The 18,395-nt window shown below is 37.9% G+C and overlaps 1 pseudogene; it reads left to right on the top strand.

Moving 5' to 3' along the window:
• The window catches only part of LOC114039756, a 201,755-nt pseudogene that overhangs the window by 175,113 nt on the left and 8,247 nt on the right, over positions 1-18,395 (top strand).

The following is an 18,395-nucleotide window of genomic DNA, read 5'->3' as shown; positions in this document are numbered from 1 at the left end:
GAAAATTTATATCTCTAATTTATTACATCAATAAAATAGAAAAAGATTAGATCAACAAGTTGAAAATGCAACTAAAAAAACTAAAGAAAAAACAAATTAAAAATCCCTAATTCAATACCAAATTCAAAATCCTAAAAATCAAAGGAGAGATTAATAAAATTGAAAGTAGATGGACTTCTTTACAGTCGCACCTTTCCATCTTGTATTTGTGAAACTGAATTTTTTAATTCAAGCATGTTTCCATTTTTCTCTTTTACATTTCATAATAGATTCAGTTCAACATCCTATACTATCACAATTTTAAAGTTGGAAATGTCCTTGGCAGTTATGTAGCCCAATCCTTTTCTAAAAAAGGGATTCCTCACTCTGAAATACAAAACAAGTGGTCATAGATCCCTTATTGAAGATCATTGTTGACAGAGATTGTAACACCATCCTTGGCACACCAATCCACCATTGGATGACTCTAAATGTTAAGAAATTTTTCTGACATGAAGTCTTAATTTACCTATTTTGTAACTACCAACACTTTGTCCCCAGTTCTGCTCTCTAAGGCCAAATAAAACAGTTCTAACTCTACTTGCACATGATAGTCCATCAGGTACTTGGAGATAGCAATCATATATATATATATAGCCCCACTAGATTCTCTTCTCCAAGGTAAATGTCACCAGCTCCTTACATGATTTGGACTTTGTCCTGGTTGCTTTCATCTGGATGATCTCCAACTTATCAATGTCTTTCTTTTGTTCCAAGAACCAACACAATACTCCAGCAATGGCCTCATTAGTGTGGAGTTTTTTTTAATTGATTAGTCATGTTCAACTCTGTAACCTCCTTTGGGATTTCTTGGCAAAGATACTGAATCCAGCACATTTTATAGATGAGATGAAGAACTGAGGCAGGGTTAAGGTCACACAGCTAGTAAGTGTCTGAGGCCTGATTTGAACTCAGATCATCCTGCCTGCAGGGCTGGCACTCTATCCACTGTACCACCTAGCTGCTCTTAGGGTAGAGTACTGCTTTCTTATTTGTGGAAGCAATGCCTCTCCTAATGCAGCTCAAGATTGCATTAGTTTCTTAGAAGACATATCACAATAATGATCCATATTGGGCTTACAGTCCACTAAAACTCCAGATTTATTTTCAGACAAACTTCTACCTAACAATGCTTTCCTCATATTTGTGAGTTCATTTTATGAAGCTGATTTTTTTAAACCCCAAACTTTGTATATACCACTTTTGGACTTCATCACCTTAGACTTAGCACAATGATCCAGCCTGTCAAGATCTTTTGGGATTTTGTATTATCATCTAATATACCTCTATATTAGATGACATTTCAATAAATACTTTGAAATATTTTATCAAATTTTATCAAAGTGCTATAATAGCTATCAAATTGCTAAAATCTAAGTATCTATAGCAGTAGCATTTATTGATCTACTAGCTACTAAGGCAGTTCTATGGTATAGTGGATAGAGTTGAAGAAGTCAGAAGGAGCTGAGCTTGAATCTTGTCTCAGACAGTTACTAGCTATGTGAACCTTGGCAATTCACATAACCTTTCAGCCTCAGTTTTATCATCTGTAAAATGGAGATAATAATGGCCCCTACTTCACAGAATCATTGTAAAGATCAAATAAGAGAATATATGTAAAGTGCTTTGCTAACCTTAAAACATGCTTTAAGTGCTAGCTATTAATATTGCTAGTGCAGAAACCTTATTAAAAGAAGAAATAAGCTTGGTTTATTGAAATTATGCTGGCTTTTTGTGATTATCATTCCCCTCTTTTAGATATTTATTAATAATTTGTTTACTCCTGAATAATCCCAGTAATAAAAATCATGCTTGTAGTGTATACTATATTGGATATGTGTGTGAGTGTGTGTGTACAATGTATGTGTGTGTGTTTAAATCTTGCCTCAGACTATGAGTCCTTGTGCAAGTCACTTAACCTCTATGTGTGTAAATATATGTGTATATATACACATACGTGCATGTATATGTTTATATATAGTAGCATACAATATGCTGTACAGTATATATGTATGTAGATATGCATATGCATGTATGTATATATGTGTGTTCAAATCCAACTTCTCACACTTACTACATGTCCTTGGGTAAGTCACTTAACTTCTGTTTGCCTCAGTTTTCTCATACGTAAAATGGGGATAATAATAACACCTAACTCCCAGGGTTGTGAGAATAAAATGAGATAATTTTTTTCTTTTTTGGTCAGGTATTGGGGTTAAGTGACTTGCCCAGGGTCACACAGCTAGTAAGTTTTTATTTGTCTGGGGCCAGATTTGAACTCAGGTCCTCCTGAGTCCAGGGCCAGTACTCTACCTACCGTGCCATCTAGCTGCCCCTACTGTGCCACCTAACTGCCCCCTAAAATGAGATAATTTTTATAAATTGCTTTGCAAACCTTAAAATAATGTAAAATGCAAGATATCAATCTAATCTGTACTTTGAAAACTGTATTCTTTCCCCTTTAAAAAAAAAATTCTGGACCGACTTTGCCCTTCTCTGGTCCTGTGGTAATTCTTCCTTTCTCCATGGTTTTTCAAATATCAATGACAATAGCTCACTAACCACATCTTCCAGTTCTTTCAGTAACTGAGTGTGTAGTTTATCTGGGTCAGGTGACTTGAAGAAGACTTTCTTTTGGGCTCCTTATAGACCTGAAACTTGCTTTCATTGGTGTGTCTAGTTTATCCTTGGCCCTGGATATAAATATTAACGTTAGCTTCTACTGTCCAAGGGACACTGCTAGGATTTCAATGAGAAGTCTAACTCTCTCAGGTCCACAAAGTTGTCCTATATTCAAGGGAGTTAGGAGGAAGGAGACAGAGACTCTCTCCCCTTCTCCTCCAAGAGAATCCTTCTCTGGATCTTGGCTAGTTGCTGCTTGATTTTGTTTTGCTGTTTTATATGGAATTTTGCTATTTTATACAAAACTTCATACGAAATCAATTCAGAGTAATTTTGAGGGGAATGCTAGCAGCTTTTGGGCAAGAGGAAACTCCTCATATGGAAGATGGCCCTTGAGGTGAACTTAAAGGGACGTAGGGATTCTAAGAGGGGGAGGTAAGGAAAGAGTGCATCTGAGCCTATGCAAAGGTACTAAGATTGAAGATAGATTGTTGTGCTTGAATAATAGCAAATAGGACAATTTGTCTGGAACATAAAACTACATGAACTGCAGTAATATATTTTTAAGTTTAGAAAGGTTGGCAGGCTGGAGCCTGATAGTGGAGGGATTTAAATTTCATAGCATGGAATTTGTATTCTAAAGGCAATAGGGAGCCACTGAAGCTTCTTGAGCAAAGGAGTGAATTGATAAGCCCTATGTTTGACAAAGATTATTTTGGCAGCTGGTTGGAGGCACAGTTGGACAGGGGAGAGACTGGAGGTAGCAAGACCAATTAAACTAGTATAATAGTCTAGGTGAGAGGTCATGAGGGCCTAAACCAAGATGACAGCTATGGGAATGAAGAGAAGGAGACAGATTTGAAAGATATTGTTGTGTAGACAGAATCAACAAGACTTGATAACTAATTAGACATAGGGGGTGAAGGAGAATGAAGATGTAAAAATATATTAAAGTATAAATCAGGGGAGAGAGAGATGTCCACAATTATCTCAGGAAGAAATAAAGTGATTATAATGTGAGCTCCAGGAAGGCAGAGACAAACTTTTTGCTTTTCTTTGTATCCCTAATGTTTAGTACAAGCATATAGTAAGTCTGGCATATAGTAAGTACTTAAATGCTTCTTGACTGACAAATTATCTGCTGAAAGAAAGATTGCTGGGAATGGCTTAAATGCTTCTTGACCAACATGGCATAGATAGTTTTTAGAAGAGAGAAGGTTGAAATGGTTATTATGGGGAAAGTGTCTTGGAGTCCATTGGGGAAAAATAAAAGGTTTCTTCTGAAGCACTAAACGCCCAGTTGAAATAAGATAACAAGGATTTGTGGTGTACCTTGACAGCATAGTCAAATTATTTCATCTAGCAGTGTTCAGTAACAGGGTATAGGAGGACCAGGGAAAACAGATGATGAAGAGGACCTAGGGCTGAGGATTGGCAGGGCATGAATATCAGTAAGACAAGGTTGCAAAGGATTCACGGGTGGAGGATTTTACATAGATTTTTAAGTTATTATATAAACATTCTGAAGAGTGGCGGTGTATAGCTGAGCTGGCCACCTCTAGTGTTATGATTGTGAAGAGTGGCCAATGAGGCCAGAGCAGAGATAATTGTTTGGAAGAAGAGAGAGGGATGAATGGACAAGAGATAATGGTGAGGTGATGATGGGAAGAGAGGGAGGGAAAGGTAGGAAGGGAAGGAGGGAGAAAGAGAGAGAGAGAGAGAGAAAGAGAGAGAGAGAGAGAGAGAGAGAGAGAGAGAGAGAGAGAGAGAGAATGGAAAGATTGGTAATAATGATTAGGAGGGGAATTGCAGAGTTCACAATCATGGTGATCTAACTCACAACTATCCTTGTGGGTAGCTGAGGTAACTAACTTTGGTCTATGATTCTCTTTTTTTGTTATTTTTACCTGGTTTAAAATTTTGCCCCATAAAAGCTGACATTTCATCTTTCTCCATAAGTATGAATAATGTGTGCATCAAAGGCATTATTTGGTTCTTGTTAAATTTGAAAAAATTCTACTGTGAAAGCATCTGGACCAGGTTTTTTTTGTGTAATAATACTTTGGTGACTTGTACTATTTCTTCCTCTAGGACTGATCTACTTAAATTAGTCATCTTCTGTTGTTTCAATTTTGGCAGCTTATATTTTTGTGCATAGTCCTTTTTTCCTTTAAATTCTCTGATTTGTTAGCCTATCAATATGTGTAGTATTTAATAATATTCTGGATTTCTTTTGTATTTTATAAGATCAGAGAATTAAAGCTAGAAGATCGTAGAGGTTATCTAGTCCAACCCAGTCATTTTACAGATGAAGAAATAGACCTAGAGAGGTCAGTAATTTGTCAACGGTCACACAGGTAGTAGTGTCAGACCCAGCATTTGAACCTAGGTTTGTTGACTCCAAATTTAGCATACTTTCCATTGTATCATCCTGCCTTCCATTTGCTTTGTCATCTTTTTCCATTTGTATATTTGTTTCCTCCCCCCTTTTTTCATATTAACTTTACTAATGCTAGTGGCCTTTATTGACTTTTTCATAGAGTCACTGGCTGGATTTAAAGAAATGCAAGTGTTCTTACATTTTCCATTTTGTTTATTTTATCTTTTACTTCAATATTATTTTTCTCTTTTCCATTCTTTTGGATTATTGCTTTGTTCCTTTTCTCATATGCTTAGTTAATTTCTTGTCTACTTTTCTCATTAATGTAGACATCAAATGCTATAAATTCGCCCCAAAAGAACTGCTTTTGTATGATCCTATAAATTTGTATACAAATTATTATCTATTTCATTTTATTTAGGTGTTCTATTGCCAAGGAATGGCTGAAAAACTATGGCATATGAATGTAATAGAATATTATTGTGCAATAAATGGTAAATATGAATTCATGGGAAAGACTTATATGAATTAATGGGGAACAAAATAAGCTTAACCAAGAGAGCAATATAAAGAATTATTAAAACATCAAATATGAACAGACTATGAATAGGTATTTGAATTCTTTCAACAAGAGAACAGATAATGGAATAGACCTTCTTCCTCATAATAAAGAGGTAAGGGATTACTAGGACAGAATATTGTACGTATTAAGATATCGTTGCTACATTTTATTTCTTTGTTTAATTGTTATTCTTTGTAATAAAGGAGAGAGTTCATAGATAGTGTTGACATGGAATATAAAAACAAAAGGCATGAATAAAACATGTTAAAATAATCTATCTTTCTTCTTTAACTTAACCATTAGTTAATAAATAATTTTTAAAAATTTATATGGTTTATTAATTTTTGCTAATATTATTGCTGTTGAATTCTAATTTTGTCTTATGATCTGAAAGTACGCTATGGATAAGTTCTGCCTTTTCTAATGTAGGTGGGCATCTGTCATCTATGTATAAGGTACTGGGGTTAAAAAAAATGACAAAAAGGAAATAGTCTTTGCTCTCAAGAAATTTACATTCTATTTGGAGTATGAGGCACAACATGCACACAAAAAAAAAATACTAAGGGTCCTGTATTGGAGTGGGTCCTGCCCCCAAGAGATGTGGCTTTTGGTGTCTTGAATGGTTACATGGGCTGCTATATTTGTGAAAGCCACCAGGTGGCACTCAAAGCTTCCTGTATCTGTCTACAAGTTAATCAACTATTAATTGTCTGCTCTAGTGTCAGACATTGTGCTAAGCACTAGGAGTGAAAAAAAAAGCAACAACCAATATCTGCTTTCAAGGAGGTCATAATCTAATGGGGAATGCATTCCACAGAAGACATGGAAGACATTGTATACAAACAAATGAAGATGGAAGATAGAATGTTTTGTGTAAAGAGTAGAAAGATGATTGGTTTGGCTGAACTAGAGAGTGTGTGAAGGGCAATTGGGTATAATAGGCTAGAAATGCCAGCTGGAGTCAAATTATGAAGACTTTAAACATTAAGCAGAGTAGTTTGATCTAGACACAATAAGGAGCCACAGAGATGTATTGAGTAGGGGATCTACTCATGATCAGATGTGCATTTTAAGAAATCACTTTTAACAACTGTGTAGAGGATGCATTGGAGAGGGGAGAGACTTGAGGTAGGGAGACCACTTAAAAGGCAATTGCAATAGTCTAGGTAAGAGATGATGATGGCTTGAGCTAGGATCAAGACTGCATGAGTAGAGGGAATGGATGGGTGCTAGAGATGTGACAGGGATAGAATCAGCAAGACATGGTAGCTGGTCAATTATCAACTAGTGGAGTGAAGTAGAATAAGGTATTGAAGATGACTCTAGTGTTGTAAACTTAGGTAACTGGAAGGATGGTGGTGCCTTTGTAATCAACAAATATTTACAGGCAGTTTTTGCTTTACTTAAATTCACATTACTCAATTGACCTTCACATAAAGAATTCTGAAAGAAATCAGTATTCCAAGGAAAATAATGCCACCAAGGTTAGCTTTATTGTATAGTACTATACTTTCTCTCTTTTTACTTCTGCCCTTCAGCTCAGCCTTTCCCCATGCCCCCCAAAAACTACCCCCCCTCAAAAAAACCTCTTCAAATAAAAGCAGAAGAATGGACTCCTGGAGACACTGACATTGTGCAGGGATTGGGGGTTTTGCTTGAGACCTCCAGTGCTGAGAGAGAAGACCTTTACTCTGCTCTGCCCTCCCAACCTATATTCAGCCCCTTCTTGTCTGTCTTCCATCTATCCATGCTCAGGTACCCTATTTCTGTTGCTAGCCCCAGAGTGTTGCCCATCCTCTCCTCTCTGTCTTGCCCTAAGTGCTCTTTCTTTTGGTTCTGGCCAGCCCCCCATGTGACCAGCCCTGTCTCCATGTTTCTCCTCCTGCTTTCACATTACATAAAAATCACTTTAAATAAAGGTCTGCTGAATGATACAATTATATAAAGTGAGAACTATCTGTATTAAGCTCCTGCTATGTACTAGCTAGGTGGCACAGTAGATGGTGTGTGGGGCCTGGAGTCAGGAAGACTTGTTTTCCTTAGTTCAAATCTGGCCTCTGATGCTTACTTGCTATGTGACCTCAGGAAGTCACTTAACCCTGTTTGCCTCAGTTTCCTCATCTGGAAAATAAACTGGAGAAGGAAATGGCAAACCACTCCTGTGTCTTTGCCAAGAAAACCCTAAATGAAGTCGTGAAGTGTCAGACAAGACTGAAACAACTCAACAACAACAAAATGTATTAGGAGCTGTTCTAGGTGCTGAAAATACAAATCTAAAGAATAAGATAGCTTCTACCTAAAGAAGCTTACTTTCTATTAGGTGTATACAATGAGTTGAAGGATTAATAAATATAGGATGGTAAAAAAAAAAAAGGAAAAAGTGATTGAGCAGGGGCATAAAACCTGAGGGAATTAAGAAAGACCACTTCAAGGAGTTGTCTCTTGAGTTGAGCATTAAAAAGTGCTAGGGTATTCAAGATGTGGTGGTGAGGAGGGAGAGCATTCCAGAAATGGGAATTCTTCAGTGTACAAGCATGGGGGGAAAGGAGAGGGGGAAGATGGAATGTTATGTATGGGGAACAGTAAGTCAGTAGGTTTGATTGGAGCATAGAGTACATGAGGGGGTGTAATGTATAATCAACATGGAAAACTAGGTTGGAGGTACATTGTGGAGGGTTTAATTGCTCTAAAAAAGAGGTTGTAGTTAATCCTAATGAGATCAAATAGGGGAATTTAGTGCTCCACCCTTCAGCCTTCCAATCAGAGGGAAGAGGAAGATGAGAGAATTGAGAAGGTATCTCGATTCTCTTCTCCATCCTCCCCTCCACACTCTCCTCTCTACTACTCTTTTAGTCTCTGTGGGGGGAGAACTCAGACTTCATACTGTTGCAAAATGGTGTTAGACCTAAGTTCATATCTAATTGTAGCATCACTGTTGGATAAGATTCTACCTCTGTTCCTGAGGTACTAGGTTCCAAAGACTCCTCACTACTTAGAGCATTGATGCTGGACCAGCTACAAAACTGGGCTTGGGCTCTACTCTTAGACCTCCATCTATGATCTCTTACAACCACAATGAAAGAATAAATGGTAAGGTAATGAACTGAGACCCATACTCATGGGTCATATGCTGGTCTTATTTAGAAGAATTTGAAGCTTCTACTATTACACTATCATTTATCTTTTCTCTCCTTTCCTTGGAAGGCCACTAGGCAGGAGGAAGTCAAACAGAGAGAAAAGACAGGTTATTGTCAAATAGCACCCCATCTGGCTATGCAGGCAATCCAAAAGGCTCCTCTTTATGAAATGATTATATACTCTACCTCTTTAAGGGGTTGATGCTATACCTATATATGCTATAGATCAGGATGTTGTCCCATATTCAGAAGCACCCTTCCTCCACCACCACCTTGGTCAAGGTTCCTCTTAGTTCAATCTAGGGTTTAAAATATAAAATTATATAGAATAGACTAGAATATACAGTATATATGTGTATATATGTATGCATGTGTATACATACACACATATGTATATTATATATACATAAAATTTAGAAAGGCCAAAGTTACTCACTGCAACCTGGGCCATCACTAGTCATCTTGTCCTTTGTCTTGCCACTGGACTTTGATGACCCAGAAGGAAAGAGTGAGGCTGACAACTTTGCCCAGCTCTGCCATACTTATATCCAATTCATGTAGAAGTCAAAACATCATCCCCAGGATGTCATTGGTCCTCTTTGACATCAAAGAACAAAAAACAACAACAACAACAAGAAATCATTCATAATATTCTATCACAAATTGGCCTGTATTTTGGTCTTCCACCCTGAATTCAAGGAAAATCTCCAAATATGGTTTGTGCCTCATTTCCCATTTAGGTCCTTTCTTTCCTCCCAACTTCACAATGTGACAAATGGAAAACATGCTCACATTGCAGTTTAGAATATGTTTATTGCAAGAAATAATATTTCATGCCCAGCAAAGTTGATCATAATCCTTAATGAAAACAAATGGATATTTAATGAATTGTCAGACTTTCAGGATTTTGTTTAAAAAAAACAGCTTAATAGAGGACTTGACACATACAATCTAAGAGAAATATAAGGTGTGTATCAAAAATTAATTACAAGGGACTCAATAAGGACAGACTATTTACATTTATATGAAGAAATGTAAAACATATGTCTAAGATTGTTATTCATAATTGGGTATTTCATAAGAAATTTTGGGGTAGACCTTAGTATGACATGAAAAAGTAAAACCATTTAGAAACAGGACAAAAGAGTAATTATTTCATACCAAAGAGGAAGAATTGACACAGAGGAATTAGATGGGAGAGGAGGGTTGGTAGTTCTGGATCCCTGCTTTCATCGGGAATGGGTTTAAGAGGGAACACTATGTATACATCTAGAAGGGTATGAAAGTCTTTTAAATTCAGAAAGAAATCAAAGGTTAAGGGGATAGGAAGAGGAAGGGGAAGAGGATAAGGTAAAGATTTTTAAAGGGGAGAGTGATGAAATAGGATAAGGGAAGTATAGAAGGATGTTTAGATTAATGGGAATGGGAGAATAAGAGAGGGATCCTTGGAAGAGTGGTAGTTTAAGTAATAGGAGGGCAAAGTAGTGGGTAGAAGTAAACTAGAGGAGTCAGGAGAAATAGGAAATAAGAGATACATGCAAAGATAAAATAAAGATCAAGGGTGGTTGGTAATCATGATCTCTGATAAAGTTAAGATGAAAATACATTTAATCAAAAGAGAAAAATAGGGAAACTACACTATGTATGTATGTATATGTGTATGTATGTATGAATATATATATGTATATATGTATGTATGTGTCTGTATGTCTAATTGTGGCCTTCTTAGTGGGCAGGGGAGGAAGACGGAAAAAAGAACAAATTAAAAGTACACACTACAGGGGTGCAGAGCCAAGATGACGAAGTGAAAGCAGTGACTTACTTGAGCTCTTCCCCAAGCCCCTCCAAATACCTGTAAAAAATGGCTCTAAACAGACTCTAAAGCAGCAGAACCCACAAAAAGACAGAGCGAAGCAAATTTCCAGCCCAAGACAACCTGGATGGTTGATCAGAAAGGTGTATTTCTCCAGGCAGGGAGAGGAATGTAGTTTAGCATGGGTGTGCAGACAAAACAGGCCTGAGCAAACCTGGAGCATGCCTCAGAGGGCTGAATCATGGGCAGCTAGGGCAGTTTCCAGACTTCTTAACCCACAAACACCAAAGACAACTTAGAAGGTCCATAGGAAAAGTGTGTGAATGTGGTGAGAGAGAAGTTCGGTCCCAGCCCCAGTCCCAGAGTGTGGCCCTGGGGTGGCAGCTGTTTCTGGAGATTCTGGCCCACAGACTGAGAGGGAATTGAGTGGCTGATCATAGGGGGATTGCAGGGATCTCTTTGTTGGTGCTGAGGCAGGATTCTCTTGATTTGCCTGTGCTTGGATCTGGATCACAGTTCTAGGTGGTAGTCCTGGGACAAGGAGTAGCGCTGGCATGATGGATCTTGTAGTGGTAGCAGAAAGGAAATCCTCCTCACAGTTCCAAGGCAGAGAAGAGTGCTTATGGTCACTCATAGACCAGAGCACAGGGCTGGAAGGGAGTAAACACTTTGCCCCTTATCATTCCACCTTGGAAGAAATGAAAATTTACAGGTCTCTAGAAGTATCTCTGAAAACAGCTGCAGAAAACCTGTGAAGCTTGGGACAGTACATTCTCCACATTAGAAGCAGACCCTTACCTTAATAAAGAGCTTAATAGTCAAGTAATTGGCTGGGATTATGAGGAAACCTCACAAAAAAAGTCAGACCATAGAATCTTTCTTTGGTGACAGAAAAGAAATCAAAACATACAATCAGAAGAAGACAACAAAGTCAAAGCTCCTACATCCAAAGCCTCCAAGAAAAATATGAATTGGTTGCAGGCCATGGAAGACCTCAAAAAGGATTTTGAAAAGCAAGTAAGAGAAGCAAAGGAAAAACTGGGAAGAGAAATGAGACTGATGTAAGAAAAGCATGAAAAACTAATCAACAGCTTGCTAAAGGAGACCCAAAAAAATACTGAAGAAAATAACACCTTAAAAAAAATAACCTAGTCCAGGATCCAATATGGCAGAGTAAGAAGTAAGTTGCTCTTACCCTCCTGTATTAACCTCTGAAAGCCCAGAAAATATTGCCCTAGGAAAAACCCTGGAACAGCTGAACCAGATGAAAGATGGGGTGCAACAGTCAGGTAGCCCAGGTAGCTTGAGGGATTAACAGGAAAGACCCCTCTTGCCCTGGGGGAAGGGAAGTAGCACAGAATGGGAGGCATCCCAGCAAGCTAGTGGAAAGCCCCACCTCAGCATACCAGAAGAAGATCCTGAAACTAAGGTGGGGGAGCAGGAAAACACCTGGACCCCTGAGTTCCTCAATGAGGGTGGGGGAACCAGTGGAAACCAGTAAAGAAAACTACCAGGTACTTTGGCATTCTATTGCAATTGGGTCTCCCAGCACCTCAACAAAACTAAGGGAAGCAGCTCTCCAAGGGGCCCCAGGCAGATAAACACCCTACAACATCCATCTGAAAGGAGCTGAAGAAAGCAAAAGGAAGGAAAAGCCCCAGGGAGCAGGAAATCTCCAGGAGGCACACTACACAATCCTGCCCATAGAATTCCAGTGTTGCTGATTCTAGCCCAACACCAGGTAAGCTGCCAGAACAATACAGCCTCCAACTGCCAACATTGGAGGCCCCAGCACACAAAGCCAGTGACCATGCCCTAGGCTCCCAACACAAAAAGCTTGGGTCAATGCCCTCTGCTCCCCAGCAGGAGAGCTCAATCTCTTTAAAGGCCAAGAAATAAGCAAACACCATGAGCAAAAAGAAATGTATGATAGATTCATATTATGGAAACTGTGAAGATCAAGGTAGAAATTCTGAAGAGGACAACATTGTCAACAAACCCACATGTGGATCCTCAAAAGGGAATATGAACTGATCTGAAGCCCAAAAAGCTTTTTTAGAAGAGCTCAAAAAGGATTTTAAAAGTCAAATGAGAGAGGTAGAAGAAAAAATGGGAAAAGAAATGATAAGTATGCAAGAGAGAATCAATAGTTTGGAAAAGGAAGGACAAAAAATAACTGTAGAAAACAAATCCTTAAAAAAATACAATTGGCCAACTGGAAAAAAAGTGCGCTGAAGAAAACAAGTCCCTAAAAAATATAATTGGCCAAATGGGAAAGGCGGTACAAAATCTTTTTTTTTTAATTTAATTTACTTTTTTTTTTTTGGTGAGGCAATCGGGGTTAAGTGACTTGCCCAAGGTCACACAGCTAGTAAGTGTCAAGTGTTTGGTCTCAGGCCAGATTTGAACTCAGGTCTTCCTGACTTCAGGGCTGGTGCTCCATCCACTGTGCTACCTAGCTGCCCCCAAGAGGTACAAAATATAATAGGAGAAAACAATTTGTTAAAAATTAGAATTGGGTAAATGGAAGCTAATAGCTCTATGAGTGAACAAGAATCAGTCAAAAAGAAACAAAAGAATTAAAAAATGGATGAAAATGTAAAATACTTCACTGGTAAACCAACTGACCTGGAAAATCAATCTAGGAGAGACAATTTAAAAATTATTGGTCTACCTGAAAATCATGATGAAAAAAAGAGCCTGGACAGTATCTTTCAGGAAATCAAAAAGGAAAACCATCCTGAGGTCTTAGAACCAGAGAGCAAAATAGCCATAGAAAGAATCCACTGATCACCTCCTGAAAGAGATCCCCAAAGGAAAACTGCTAGGAATATTATAACCAAATTCCAGAGTTTCCAGGTCAAGGAGAAAATATTGCAAGTAGCCAGAAAGAAACAATTCAAGTATTGGGGAAACACAATCAGGATAGCACAAAATTTAGCAGCTTCTACATTAAGGGACTGGAGGGCTTGGAATACAATATTGTGGAGGGCAAAGGATATAAGATTACAACCAAGAATCACCTACCCAGCAAAACCAAGTGTAATCCTTCAGGGGAAAAATGGATATTCAGTGAAATTGAGGACTTTCAAGCATTCTTGATGAAAGGACCAGAGCTGAATAGAAAATATGACAAGACTCAAGTGAAACATGAAGAGGTAAACAAAAAAGAGAAATCATAAGAGACTTATTAAGATTGAAATGTTTACATTCCTGCATGGAAAGATGATATTTGTAACTCATAAGACCTTTGTCAGTATTAGGGCAGTTGGAGGGAAAAAAGTATATATCTATATCTATATCTATATCCATATGTAGACAGATGGATAGGTAGGTAGATAGATAAATAGAGGGCATAGGGTCAGTTGAAGATGAAGAAGTGATATCTGGAGAAAAAAATTAAGGAGTGAGAGAGGATTATACTGGGAGAAGGAGAAAGTGTGAGGTAGAATGGTGTAAATTATCTCACATAAAACAAACAAGAAAAGGTTTTTACAATGGAGGGGAAATGGGGGAAAGTAAGAGGGAATGAGTGAATTTTATTCTCATGAGGTTTGGCCTAAGGAGGGAATAACATACACACTCAATTGGGTATGGAAATCTACCTTACCCTACAGGAAAATGGTGGGGGAAGGTGACAAGAGAGCAAGAGGATGATAGGGGGGAGGACAGATTGTGGGAGGGGGTAATCAGAAGCAAACACTTTTAAGGAGGAATAGGATCAAAAGAGAGAATAGAACAAATGGGGGGTGGGATAGGATTAAGGGAAATATACTTAATTTTTCACAACATGACTACTATGGAAATGTTTTGCATCACATGTATAACCTGTATCAGGTTGCTTGCCTTCTCAATGAGGGTGGATGTGGAAGGAGGAAGGAAAAAATTTGGAACCCAAAGTTTTAAAAGCAAATGTTAAAAATTGTTTTCACATGCAATTGGGAAATAAGATATACAGGAAATAGGGTTCAGAAATCTATCCTTCCCTACAGGATAATTGAAGGGGAAGGGGATGAGAGAAGGTGAGGAGAGATAGAAGGGAGGACATATTAGGGGAAGGAGTATTTGGAATGCATGCTATCTTGGAATAGAGGGAGGGACCATATGGGGAGAAAATTTGGAACTCACAATCTTGTGGAAGTGAATGTTGAAAACTTAAAGTAAATAAATTGATAAAAAATGCAAAAAAAAAAAAAGAGTGCCCAGTACAGAACAAAAGAAAACTTACAAGGAAGCAAAGAAAAGATGGACAGCTCTGAACACAATGAATATTTATTATATAGCCTTTCTTGAAGTAGAAATTTATTCCTGTATATTTAGAATCCTCTCTTATGTTCTGCTGTGCACATGGCAATACTTTTTTTCTTATTTTATATTTGAGTTTCAATAATTAAGTTTATAATATGTTTCTTTTTCTTTTCTTATTGTGTATTTAAATTTTAGTATTTAAGTCTAAAATAAATTTAAAAAAACAAAAAAGAAAGAATATTTCAACAGACTCGTATTAAAACTCTCAGTGCATTGACTCAAGTTCAGTATTAGCCATCCCAAATTCCACCAGCAACTGCTGCCCTTTTAAAGAATAAGTTCTTAAATTCACTATCATTTTTAAAATCTTATTTAATGTTTTAATTTCCCAATTACATGTAAAATAATTGTAACATTTTTCAAATTTTGAGTTCCAAATTCTCTCCTTCCTTTTCCATCCTCCACCTCACTGAGAAGGCAAATGATTTGACATAAGTTATACATGTGGATTCATGCAAAACACAAATCCATGTAAGTCATTCTATGAAAGAAAACACAGACCAAAAAAAAAAAAAAAAGAAACCAAACCAACCCAAGAAAGACAAAGAAAGTAAGGGAAAAGTATCTTTGACCTGCTTTCAGGCTCTACCAGTTCTTTCTCTAGAGGACAGCACCTTTCATAATAAGTCCTACAGAACTGTCTTGTATTGCTGAGAACAGCTAAGTCATTTATAGTAGATCATCATACAATATTGCTGTTACTAAGTACAATGTTCTCCTGGTTCTGCTCATTTCTCTTTATATCAATTCATGTAAGTCAATCCATGTTTTTCTGAGAGCGTCCTGCTCATCATTTCTTTTTTTCTTTTTCTTTTTTTTTGTAGGCAATTGGGGGTAAGTGACTTGCCCAAGGTCACACAGCTAGGAAGTGTCAAGTGTCTCAGGTTGGATTTGAACTCAGGCCTTCCTGACTCCAGAGCCAGTGTTCTATCCACTGCACCACCTACGTGTCTCTGCTCATCATTTCTTAAAGCACAATAGATTTGATCACAATCAAATAGAACAACTTGTTCAGCCATTCCCCAATTGATAGACATCTCTTCAATTTCCAATTCTGGGGTCTTTGGGTTTATCAAATAATAGATTAGTATAGTCATTGACTACTGTGTCTTACATACCTAACCTATTCCACTGGTCCACCAATCTATTTCTTAGCAACTATCAAGTAGTTTTGATGATTGCTGCTTTATAATACAATTTAAGATCTGGAAGGGCTAGGCCACCTTTCCCTGCATTTCTTTTCATTAGTTCCCTTGATATTCTGGACCTTTTGTTATTCCGAATGAATTGTGTTATTATTTTTTCTAACTCTATAAAATATTTTTTGGTACTTTGATTGGTATGGCACTGTATAAGTAAATTAGCTTAGGTAGAATTGTCATTTTTATCATATTAGCTCAATGGAGTAAAAGCAATGACTTGCTTGAGCTTTCTCCCAAACTCCTCCCAATATTTGTAAAAATGGCTCTAAAGAAATTCTAGAACAGCAGAACCCACAAAAAGACAGAGTGAAACAAATTTCCAGCCCAAGACAAGCTGGATGGTTGATTGGAAAGGTCTATTGTGCTGGGCTGAGAGAGGAGCACAGTTTAGCGTGAGCTGCACAGGCAAAGACCAGGCCTCAACGAACCTGGAGCAGGCCTCAGGGAACTGAATCAAGGGGAGCTGTGCTGGTTTCCAGACTTCTCAACCCAAAAACACCAAAGACAACTTAGAAGGTCAATAGAAAAAGTCTGTCAGACTTTCACAGAGAGAGGAGCTCAGTCCGGCCCCAGTCCAGGCATAACCCTGGGGTGATGGCTGCTTCCAGAACTCTCAGCCCAAAGATAGGGGGGAAGGTTTAGCAGTTGATCAGAGGGGGATGGCAAGGATCTCTTTGCTGGTGCTGAGGCAGGATTCTCCTGCTTGGCTCATGCTTGGATTTGGGTCATAGTCCTGGGTGGTGGTCCTGGAGTGAGGAGGAGCACTGGCTTGGTGGAGAGGGCTGTGGGGGAGAGGGAATCCTCCTCACAATTCTAAGGCAGAAAACAGCCCTTGTGGTCACTCATAGACCAGAGCACAGGCCAGGAAAGGAGTAAACATCTCACCTTTGATCATACCACCTTGGAAGATCTGAAAGGTTACAGGTCCCTAGAAGTGTCTCTGAAAACAGCTGCAGAAAACCCATGAAGCATGGGATAGTACATTCTCCACACTGGAAGCAGACCTTTATCTTAACAAAGAGTTTAGTAGTCAAGTAATTGGTTGGGAACATAAGCAAACAGCACAAAAGAAAGTTGGACCATAGAATCTTACTTTGGTGACAAAGAAGAAATCAAAACATACAACCAGAAGAAGACAACAAAGCCAAAGCTCCTACAGCCAAAACCTCCAAGAAAAATATGAATCAATTCCAGGCCATGGAAGAGCTCAAAAAGGATTTTGAGAAGCAAGTAAGAGAAGTAGAGGAAAATTTTGAAAGAAATGAGACTCATGCAAGAAAATCATGAAAAAAATGAGTCAACAGCTTGCTAATGGAGACCTAAAAAAGTAATGAAGAAAATAACACCTTAAAAATTAGCCTAACCTAAATGGCAAAAGAGGTCCAAAAAGCCAATGAGGAGAAGAATGCCTTAAAATGCAAAATTGGCCAAATGGAAAAGGAAGTCCAAAAGCTCACTGAAGAAAATACTTCCTTAAAAATTAGAATAGAGCAAATGGAAGCTAGCGACTTTATGAGTTATCAAGAAATTGTAAAACAAAACCAAAAGGATGAAAAAAATAGAAGGCAAAGTGAAATATCTCATTGGAAAAGCAACTGACCTGGAAAATAGATCCAACAGAGATAATTTAAAAATTCTTGGACTACCTTTTAGATCCATGATCTAAAAAAGAGCCTAATACTGTCTTCCAAGAAATTATCAAGGAAAACTGCCCTCATATTCTAGAAGAAAAGGGTAAAATAGAAATTGAAAGAATCCACCAATCACCTCCTGAAAGAGATTCCAAAAGGAAAACTCCTAGGAATATTATAGCCAAATCACCGAGTTTCCAGGTCAAGGAGAAAATATAGCAAGCAGCCAGAATGAAACAATTCAAGTATTGTGGAAATAGTCAAGATAACACAAGATTTAGCAGCTTCTATATGAACTGGAGGGCTTGGAATATGATATTTGAGAGGGCAATGGAGTTAGGGTTAAAACCAAGAATCACCTACCCAGCAAAACTGAGTATAATCCTTCAGGAGGAAAAATGGACATTCAGTGAAATAGAGGACTTTCAAGCATTCTTGATGAAAAGACCAGAGCTGAATAGAAAATTTGACTTCCAAATACAAGACTCAGGAAAAGCATGAAAAGGTAAACAGGAAAGAGAAATCATAGGGGACTTATTAAAGTTGAACTGTTTACATGCCTACATGGAAAGATGATATTTGTAATTCATGAGACCTTTCTCAATATTAGGGTAGTTGGAGGGAATATATATAGATAGAAGGCACAGGGTGAGTTGAATATGACGGGATGATATCTAAAAAATAAAATTAAATTGTGAGAG

The sequence above is a fragment of the Vombatus ursinus genome, unplaced genomic scaffold (genome assembly GCF_900497805.2).
Source record: "Vombatus ursinus unplaced genomic scaffold, bare-nosed wombat genome assembly UNPS02012319.1, whole genome shotgun sequence".
Lineage (NCBI taxonomy): Eukaryota > Metazoa > Chordata > Mammalia > Diprotodontia > Vombatidae > Vombatus > Vombatus ursinus.
This window is presented reverse-complemented; position numbering and strand designations above follow the sequence as displayed.